Raw genomic sequence first — 10,792 nt, 5'->3', positions numbered from 1 at the left:
TCGTGGTTTGGGAGAAAGTTTAGAGAAGCTTAGCACAGTACCAAAAATGAAGCTTCACATTGTGTTTTTCTGTCTATTACTTCTCTCCTTCCTTCTGCCTCTAACTTAGAATTGCTCCTACTTTCTTGATCAGATTCTTCCCTTCCTGACAAATAGATCCAACGTAGCTTACAACTTTATTTTCTGTCTCTATACGAAAAATTCCCACTGTGAGTTATTGAGCTCATATTGCTGTTATTGTGAATATGGCCCCAGAACAGAAAAATACATCAGTCGTATTGACTCTACCACTTGTTTAGCATCCCTACACCAGTCTGTTAAATGTCATCTTCCTAATCAGTGTTTTGACTTTTTAGCAATCACAGATCATTGTATTTGTTAACAGCACTGAAGGAAAAATTAAGTTGATCTTTTGAAAATTCCCATTTCTTGATTTTAATTTTTCTTAGTATGCCCTAATGTTTTTCTCTTTATTTTTTGCTAAAACTTTTAATATGATTGTCAACTTATTGGATTTTTAAAAATGCTTCTAGATGGAATACTTAAGAGAGTGAAGTCACTAGGTTCTCTGAAAATGAAATCAGAGCGACATCTACTGGCTATTCTGGCTCACTAATCGGTAAAGTAAATTAACTGTAAACAATAAATAGCTTTTTTTTTTTTTTTTTTCTTTCTGAGACAGAGTCTCACTTTGTCACCCAGGCTGGAGTGCAATGGCGATCTTGGCTCACTGCAACCTCTGCCTCCCAGGTTCAAGTGATTCTCCTGTCACAGCCTCCGGAGTAGCTGAGATTACAGGCACACACTGCCACACCTGACTACTTTTTTTTTTGTATTTTAGTAGAGACGGGGTTTCACCCAGTCTGGCAATTCTCAAGCTTTTTGGTTGAGACCAGCCCAGGCTGGTCTCGAACTCCTCAGCTCAGGCAATCCACCCGCCTCGGCCTCCCAAAGTGCTAGGATTACAGGCGTGAGCCACCGCGCCTGGCCTAATAAATTGTTAAATTATAAGTTTGGAAGTTTTTTTAGTCTTTCTTAGAAGTCCTCAGAACAATCCTAAATAGACAAAAATCAGTCTTATTTTAAAGTTTGTGCAATCTCTCTAGGCAGCCTTTCACAGGCAAAAAGAATCATGTCTTCATGTGTCTCCTTAAGATTGAGGATCAAAGCATGATGTCAGCTGATTTAAAACAAAACGAAACAAAACAAAACAAAAAAAAAGCTGGGCACGGTGGCTCATGCTTGTAATCTCAGCACTTTGGGAGGCTGAAGTGGTCGAGTCAGGAGTTTGAGACCAGCCTGGCCAACGTGGTGAAAACCTGTCTCTACTAAAAATACAAAAAATATTAGCCAGACGGGGTGGTGCATGCCTGAAGTCCCAGCTACTCGAGAGGCTGAAGCAGAAGAATTGCTTGAACCTGGGAGGCAGAGGTTGCAGTGAGGGAGATTGCGCCACTGCACTCAAGTCTGGGTGACAGAGTGAGACTCTGTCTCAAAGAAAAAAAAAAAGAAAAGAAAAGAAAGATTAAGGACAACTTTCCCAGCTGATCTTCCCTCATTTCTCAATGCCATGAAGTAGATTAAATGCTTCCTCTGAAAACAGTCACCTGGAAGACGAATGAAAGCACAAAGATTAGATTTAAACTAATCAGGATCTACCTAACTAGAACTTCCCCTGAAGCACAGGGCTCTGTAGAATGTTGTGTTCAATACTGGGGTTCTTGAGAAAGGAGGAAGGGGGGATGGATGCTGAATATGCAATTTACAGCATTTGCTTCACCAAATATCATAAGTTGGTGGCAGAACTATCAAAACACAATCAACTCAAATTATTTGGGAATGATCTAAATGCTCCGTGTCTTGCTTGAAGCAGTAGTTTCACAGGTTCATATATGTATGCCAAAACTCATCACATGGTACACTTTAAATGTATACAGTTTATTGAATGGAAATTATAGCTTAATAAAATTAGTTTTTAAACAACTGAAGAACTTCATGGACAAATGAATAGATAGCCCAAATGTAGAATATACATGCAATGAAATACTTTCCAGACTTAAAAATGAATGAAATCTGTGATCTAAATCCTTTTCTATTTAAAAAAATGAAGGAAATTCTGATATATGCTACAACATAGATGAACCCTGAAGATACTACGTTAAATAAGCCAGACACAAAAGGACAAATATTGTATGATTCCATTTATATGAGATACCTAGAGTAGTCAAACTGACAGAAAGCGAAAGTAGCATGGTGCTTTCAGGGGATGAGAGACGAGGGTACAGAGTTTCAGTCTGGAAAAATGAAAAATTCTAGAGATGGATGGTGGTAATGGTTACATAACAACATGCCTATGTGAATGCCATGGAATTATACAATTAAAAATAGTTGAAAAGATAAATTTTATCCTATGTATATTTTACCACAGTAAGTTTAAAAAGTGCTTATAAAAGGTAAAGAAATGTAAAGCATGACACTATGATTAATTAGATCATTATTCATCACTTAATCATGGTAAGCATGGTTGTGAAAAGTCAGAAAACTGCCAGATGCATAAAGATCCAAATAATAATAATATCTGATGGCACATACTTGATATTAGATCCCTAACAGAAGTCACAACTGTTATAGAAGTCACTGTAGTAGGTTATTATTTAAAAACTGGTAGAAATATATCCATAAACTTACACTATTTCTTCCCAAATAGAAGTAAAAGATCTTAATAAGAATATGGTGGTGGGCGCCTGTAAGCCCAGCTACTTCGGGAGGCTGAGGCAGGAGAATCACTTGAACCTGGGAGGCGGAGGTTGCAGTGAGCCAAGATGGTGCCATTGCACTCCAGCCTGGGTGACAAGAGTGAAACTCTGTCTAAAAAAAAGAAAGAAAGACTATATCTCAGCAAAAACAATGGTACTGAGATCTTAAACAAAAGATGGTTATGATAAAGGATTAGTTGGCTTCAAAGATTCTAATGACAATGATCGCAAAGGCAGAAACAAGGCCTAGAGGAGAACAGGCAATCTCCCTTTATTAGCTATCTGACTTCCATCTGCTACTTCTATCCCCTTTTTTCATCAGTCTGTAAAAGAGTTTGTCAACTAAAAAAAAAAAAAAAGACTTGTATTTTTAAAAACCCATATCAGTGTTGCGGGAGAGAATGACTGCCAAGGAACACAAGGAACTTTCTGGGGAGACAGAAATCTTGACCGAAGTGTTTCGTTACTGGGTATACACATTTCTCAAAACTCATCACTTAAAAGCACACTTAAATTCTCTCTCAGGCTGGGATATCATCTTCTCCTGCCCCGGGACAGTGTCTCCCCTAGTTCTCAGGCCTTTAAATTTAGACTAAATTACAACACCAGCTTTCCTGGGTCATCAGCTTGTAGAGGGCATGTCATGGAATTTAGCCTCCAAAATTGTGTGAGCCAATTCCTATAATAAATCCCCCTTCCCCATCTCTCTGTTTCTGTCTCTCTCTGTGTATTTTTCTCTCTCCCCCCTCTCTGTAATAAATACCCCCACCTCTGTCTCTCTCTCTCTCTCAAGTTATATATACATAAAATTGAGGGTTTTTCAGACCTTTGAAAGAAACAAACTACAGATTCAAAAAGCCCAGTGAATTATAGACAGGACAGTAAAAATAATTACACACTAATACAACACAAAGAAAAGAACTTACATATGTTTTCTTGCTTTATTCATCTGTTTATTTTTTGGTTGTTTACTCATTGATTTTCTTGTTATAAAACATGTATTTTGTTTGCTATTGAAGGTTTCCATCATGTTTATACCTCTAATAATGTTATCTTTATTTAAGCATTCCAAAACAATCTGTGAATCAAAATTTATGTGCTGCCAATTTGAATATTTTCCCTTCATAGAAAATAAATGGTTTATCTTACACTACTTCCATTTTCTAAGCCCATATCTAAAAAGGCATTTGGTGGTTTTGTCTAGGATTGTAAACTATACCATTGTGATAAAAATATAAATGATTTTATTAAAGATTGTTATTATTTATTTATTTTGAGACAGAGTCTCACTCTCGGCACCCAAGCTGGAGTGCAGTGGCGCAATTTTGGCTCACTGCAACCTCCACCTACTAGGTTCAAGCGATTCTCCTGCCTGAGTAGCTGGGATTACAGGCACACGCCACCACGCCCAGCTTATTTTTTGTATTTTTGGTAGAGATGGGGTTTCACCATGTTGGCCAGGATGGTCTCGAACTCCTGACCTCAAGTGATCCACCTGCCTCAGCCTCCCAAAGTGCTGGGATTACAGGCGTGAGCCACTGCACCCAGCCTGTTATTCTTCTTTTAAATTTTTATTTTTAAAAGAAAATAGAGACAGAGTCTCTCTATGTTGCCTGAGCTGATCTCAAACTCCTGGCCTCAAGCAATCCTCCCGCTTCAGCCTCCCAAAGTGTTGGGATTACAGGTGTGAGCCACTAGGCCTGGCCAAGATTGTTGATCTTTAGCATTCTATTAAATATTTTGTCATCATATTGACAAGAAAAAAACTTTGATTTTTATGACTTCCACACACAAAAAGTACACTTAAAATGAATGAATTGGCCGGGCGCAGTGGCTCATGCTTGTAATTCCAGCACTTTGGGAGGCCGAGGCGAGCAGATCACGAGGTCAGGAGATTGAGACCATCCTGGCTAATACGGTGAAACCCCGTCTCTAATAAAAGTAAAAAAAAAAAAAAAAAAGAAAGAAAAAATTAGCCGGGCATGGTGGCAGGCGCCTATAGTCCCAGCTACTCGGGAAATTGAGGCAGGAGAATGGCGTGAACCCAGGAGGCAGAGCTTGCAGTGAGCCAAGATCGTGCCACTGCACTCCAGCCTGGGCGACAGAGCAAGACTCAGTCTCAAAAAAAAAAAAAAAAAAAAAAAAAATTGTATTCGAAATGAAGTATAACTCAAAAAAGTTGATTTTTAAAACCTCAATCAGCTCCAAAGAATAGAAACATGTCTACTCTTTAAATTAAGATGGCATATGAAAAGTCTTCTTCTAAAACTAATTCAAAAGTAGTCCCAAATTAGAAATTACTTACCCTGCCAAGATATGTTCCCAGAAATACAATCACAATTCGTCCTGGAAATGCTGTTCCTCTGAGAGCCACATGGCTGCTCCCTGTCTCCTTCAAGGTTCTGCTCACACCTGGAGGGGCTCTTCTCTGCTCTATTTCCATACTGCAACAGTGAAACAGTAAAAGAACTAACATAACTAACTCCATTTTTTATTTAAGGGGATACCCATTCCTGCACATGAGTTAGGATAATTTTAGAACACTAAGATACAATGCAAAAACTGCAATCATGTAGTCTTGGAAACTAACCCTAGGATTAAAGAAGAAGTATATAAACAACTATGTTTTGTTAAAGATTTACAGGAACAAGGAGGTTTGGCTATCGTTACATGAGAGAACGTTACCCAAGGACAAAGAAGTTTCACAGACTTCCCCTGGACCCTTGTTGGTGCCCAGATGTCTGCAGTTCCCTGACACTTAAACATAAAAGACAAGGCAAAGCTCGCATAATTCTAAGATGGTTCTTTAGGACATTGGTCTGCATCTTCTTGGTTTCCTGGCTCCCCAAAATAAAGTCGCTTTCCTTCCTCCACCTCCTTGTCTTGACTTATTGAAGTGATGTGGCAAGAAGAACAAGTTTGGACTCAGTCACAATCCATCCCACACTTCCTCTTTTCCTTCCCTGCTTCCTTTGTCCCCATGGCATTTACCAACTTCTAGTACATTAATTCTGTCACGGTGATTATTTATGATCTGTCTCCCACCACTGAGACGTAAGTTCCATGAGGGCAGGGTTTGGGTCCGTTTTGTTCACTGATGTTCCTGATACAGTTGGTGCTCAATAAATATTTGTTTATTGAACTCAAGCTTTCTAATTAGATATATTTCTCTCCTTGTGTCGCTGGTGGAGAGAAGAATGTCAGAACATTAACTACATGGTCTTTTAATATTTTATGCTCTATGTACCTGCATACTAATACTATATATTAGAGATGTCTTGCCACTTATCCCCTCCACCACAATATATATTGATGACTTCTATATGTCCAGCTCTGTACTGGGCACTGGGGAAAAGTAGTTGCTCAATAAAATGTACACCAGAAAGTTTTAAACCATAGTCAGGAAAGGAAAATATCTATCCCCCTAATCCAGGCTTCTCTGTAACTCTGCTTTAACACTGTATTTAGTTTTGAAGATCTTTGGCCAAAGAAAAGTTTCAAGGTCTAAATCATAAAGGAAATACAATGGTTAAAGTAATTTCATATAATCTATACCATATGCTAAATTAAAATATGTGTTTTTTTCCTAAGTACCACCTGTTTACAAAGCTCGTTGTGTTGGGTGAACCAAGACTTTTTTTGAACTTAGCAAATTGTGAATTAAATTTTAAGTGACCCTGTATATAATATGCATTATGTATATTATGTCTGAAGTATTTTTCTGACACAATTTTAACCAAAGTTTTTGTATTAAGATAAAGTTCTATGCTTTGATTTTATAGAATCATAGGGCTTTTTCTTGTTTTTTTTTTCTTCAGTTAGAAAAGCTCCTTCTGATATTTCCACATCTCACATTTTGCAGATGAAAATACTAACGCTTTGAAAGTTCAAATGGCTTGCCCAAGCTAGTGCCAAAGCTCAGATCAGGCCTGGGTTCCATGTTCCTGAGTCTTAACTGCATCCTCACAAACCCCAGCCACCATTTGGATTGACATTAGGAGGGACACTGGTTCCTTGAGGGCAGAAACTGGAGCTTCTTTGTATCTCCCCAGCGCCCAGCACAGGGTCTAATGCAGAGTAGGAACCAGTGAAGGGAGACACAACAACCTTGGACCTATGCATGGACTCTTACTAAAGAGCTCTTGGTGACTTGGGCCCTAAATGACCACAACGCCCCAACCTCTGCTTGTTCATCCACTCTGCTCAGTCCTCACTAGCCTCTGGGTTTTTTCAAACACACCAACCAAACACCTGAAAAGCTCTGTCCCACAATAACCACACAGATCCCTTCCCCCAGCCCTACAAGTCTCTTTTGAATGTCACTTTATCAATGACGCCTTCTCAAGACCTCACTATGAAACAGCAACCCCACACTCCCTAACCTCCTACCTCTGTCTCCACAACACTTATCCCCATCTGGCATATTTGAACTTGTCTATTTGTGCATTGCTCATCTTCCTCTACAAGAATGTAAGCACTACTAGGGTATGGACTGTATTTGTTCCCAGCTTTATTTTCACAACCTACACATAGCATGTTGTAGGTTCCCTATAAATATGGGTGGAATGAATGAACGAATGCAAAAGGACTTTGGATCCCTTTCTCAATCTTTTACTTCTTTATTTAAAAAGCTAAGAAGCTGTTTTTAATACAATATTTTAAAAATGTTGTAAAACCACAGGACACTTCAAAATGTGATGAATTTTATAGTAAAATCAGTGGCACATAACTTTTCGTACATATATGTGGGTGTAGATAATTTCATGCTATACACTAATTAACACACATCTTTTAATTAAAGACGTTGTGTGTCCGGAATTGGTGGGTCCTTGGTCTCACTGACTTCAAGAATGAAGCCGCCGACCCTCGCGGTGAGTGTTACAGCTCTTAAGGTGGCGCGTCTGGAGTTTGTTCCTTCTGATGTTCAGATGTGTTTGGAGTTTCTTCCTTCTGGTGGGTTCGTGGTCTGGCTCGCTCAGGAGTCAAGCTGCAGACCTTCGCGGTGAGTGTTACAGCTCTTAAGGCAGTGGGTCTGGAGTTGTTCGTTCCTCCCGGTGGGCTCGTGGTCTCATTGGCTTCAGGAGTGAAGCTGCAGACCTTCGCGGTGAGTGTTACAGCTCATAAAAGCAGCGTGGACCCAAAGAGTGAGCAGTAGCAAGATTTATTGCAAAGAGCAAAAGAACAAAGCTTCCACACTGTGGAAGGGGACCCGAGGGGGTTGCCACTGCTGGCTGGGGCAGCCTGCTTTTATTCTCTTATCTGGCCCCACCCATGTCCTGCTGATTGGTAGAGCTGAGTGGTCTGTTTTGACAGGACGCTGATTGGTGCGTTTACAATCCCTGAGCTAGATACAAAGGTTCTCCACGTCCCCATCAGATTAGTTAGATACACAGTATGGACACAAAGGTTCTCCAAGGCCCCACCAGAGCAGCTAGATACAGAGTGTCAATTGGTGCACTCACAAACCCTGAGCTAGACACAGGGTGCTGATTGGTGTGTTTACAAACCTTAAGCTAGATACAGAGTGCCGATTGGTGTATTTACAATCCCTGAGCTAGACATAAAGGTTCTCCAAGGCCCCACCAGACTCACGAGCCCAGCTGGCTTCACCCAGTGGATCCCGCACCGGGGCTGCAGGTGGAGCTGCCTGGCAGTCCCGCGCAGTGCGCCTGCACTCCTCAGCCCTTGGGTGGTCGATGGGACTGGGCACCATGGAGCAGGGGGTGGCGCTCGTGGAGGAGGCTCGGGCCCCACAGGAGCCCATGGAGTGGGTGGGAGGCTCAGGCATGGTGGGCTGCAGGTCCCAAGCCCTGCCCCGCTGGAAGGCAGCTAAGGCTCGGTAAGAAATCGAGCGCAGCACCCGTGGGCTGGCACTGCTGGGGGACCCAGTACACCCTCCGCAGCCGCTGGCCTGGGTGCTAAGTCCCTCATTGCCGGGGGCCAGCAGAGCTGGCCGGCTGCTCCAAGTGCGGGGCCCGCCAAGCCCACGCCCACCCGGAACTCCCGCTGGCCCGCAAGCACCGCAGGCAGCCCCGGTTCCCGCTGGCGCCTCTCCCTCCACACCTCCCTGCAAGCTGAGGGAGTGGGCTCCAGCCTTGGCCAGCCCAGAAAGGGGCTCCCACAGTGCAGTGCCGCCAAAGTGGGAGCCCAGGCAGAGGAGGTGCCGAAAGCAAGCGAGGGCTCTGAGGACTGCCAGCACGCCGTCACCTCTCAGTTGAAAAGAAAAAAAACCTTTTTGTGTGTGTCCAGGGTACAAGCACAAAATGAGACACCAATGGAAACCATGTATTAGGTATGGAAAATATTTTTATGTCATTGGAACACTCATGTTTTGATAGAAAAAAGAAAAAATTAGAAATTGCTTTTTGTCCAACCACAAAACCTAATTTACTTTTCTATGTAATACTTATGGTTTCACTTCCTGTTAAAATGCTCGATTCTATAGCTAATCCTAGATCTCTCTGAGTCAATAAATGGATTAACTACAAAGATATGATAAACAATCTTTAATGGCATTTAATCTTTTTATTAAAATTTGTAACTACATTATTTAATGTAAGGCTTACTAATATTTCTAATCAACTTATACATAAAAAGTTATTTGCTGTAGGTGTCTGCACAATGTGATTGCTAGTAGAATTAAATGCCTCAGGCTGCATCTATCAGACACTACTGGCCTTTCTGGACGCGTTCCATTTGATCGATAATTTGGGCAGCAAAAATCTGATAAATTCTATATTAGGGATAACGACAGAGGGTAACTGTAGCACAGTGGAGGGAAGAAGTCTCCAGAGGCAGAAGGGTCAGCTATGCCGAGAACACGTTTGAACTTGAAAAACATTCGGGGACAGAGAAAACAGAGCTGCAAAATGTGAATTCTGTTAACTTGAAATGGTCAAATGGGAATGCCAGGAGTGGGAATGGGAGGTGGAGTGAGGTGGGGCCGGGTGGGGGTGTCAGAGTAGGAGGCCTGGCGGGCAACTCCAGATTGGGCTTGACTCTTAGGCAGGTAAGAGCTCGGACTGGTGAGGGTCAGTGAGTTATCTGGGAAGACCACGGTGGGGACAGCTACGAGAGTGGCCCGAGGCGCTCGGGTGGGGGCAAGAGTAGGGCCGGAGACCAGTTAGGAGGCTGTGGGAGAAGCGGCAGAGGGCGCCGGGTGCAGGTCCGAACCCAGGGTAGTTTCTGGGGCAGAGCTCCAGGATTTGACTCCGGGCTGGGTACACCCCCACTTCTTAGGGCGCCCGGGCGGTGGTGGGGATTTCGACGCTCGGATGCCCCGGCGACGGCGTCCGGCGGGCGGAGTCGCAGGCGCGGGAGGGGTCCCCGCCGGGCAGCTGCCGAGCACCCCCCTCCTCCCCTCCCCCCACTACTAAGCCTTGCGGAGCGTCCTAACCGTAGCTCACGCGGCTCGCGCGGACCGGGCAGCGTCCCGAGCGCCACAGCCGCTAGGAGTGACGGGCGCGGGCATCTTCCGGCGCCGCAGCCGAGGAGGAGGAGCCGCCCCGCAGCCTCCGCGGGGCCTAGGGGCGGAGAGTGGGGAGCCGCCCCGTCCCAGCCGCCAGGTCGACGCAGGTGGGGCCGCTGCGCCCGCCGGCGCCCCGCGGAGATGCGGCCGGTGTTTTAGGATTAGGTGTTGGTTGCAGGTACAAGCGGGGCGCGGCCCGGGAGACGAGGATGGTAGGGTGGGAGTGGGGTTCTTCTGAGGACCCGGAGCGACTCGTGTTCATTTCTGGAATCTTCCAGTGCCTCGTGTTTGTTCTGCACATGGAAGATGCCCAATAAATTGTTTCTTTACTGGAATGAACTGCTGTTGTTTTCGGGGATTGCAAAACCCCTGGGGACGGTGGCGCTGAAACTTGGACCTTGAAGAACACAGGGGCCTGCGCAAAGTGATTTGATTTGTGGGGAAGAGAATCACCGAGTAACTTGCCCCAACGTGACTGCTGACTCCGTGTCTACCGCGCTGCCGCGAACAGGGGGAGGAGATGGGGAAGACTTGGTGGTAAAGAGGACAGCCTCGCATCCAAGACGGA

At 43.8% G+C, this 10,792-nt stretch overlaps 1 protein-coding gene across 6 annotated transcripts in view; it reads left to right on the top strand.

Annotated features, from left to right (window-relative positions):
- The first annotated feature begins 9,491 nt into the window (after positions 1-9,491).
- The window catches only part of CCDC158 (coiled-coil domain containing 158), a 110,525-nt gene continuing 109,224 nt past the window's right edge, over positions 9,492-10,792 (top strand). Inside the window, exon 1 of one of the 6 annotated variants that reach the window (XM_054486017.2) lies at positions 9,492-9,627. The gene's annotated coding sequence lies outside the window, so the exon portion shown is untranslated. Of the gene's footprint in view, positions 9,628-10,212; positions 10,403-10,792 lie in introns of those variants that run through there. The other 5 variants (XM_054486018.2, XM_054486014.2, XM_054486012.2 and 2 more) reach the window with 5 other exon arrangements.

Source organism: Pongo pygmaeus, chromosome 3, assembly GCF_028885625.2.
Source record: "Pongo pygmaeus isolate AG05252 chromosome 3, NHGRI_mPonPyg2-v2.0_pri, whole genome shotgun sequence".
NCBI lineage: Eukaryota > Metazoa > Chordata > Mammalia > Primates > Hominidae > Pongo > Pongo pygmaeus.
The sequence above is the reverse complement of the archived record's forward strand: the minus strand, read 5'-3'. Positions and strand labels throughout refer to the sequence as shown.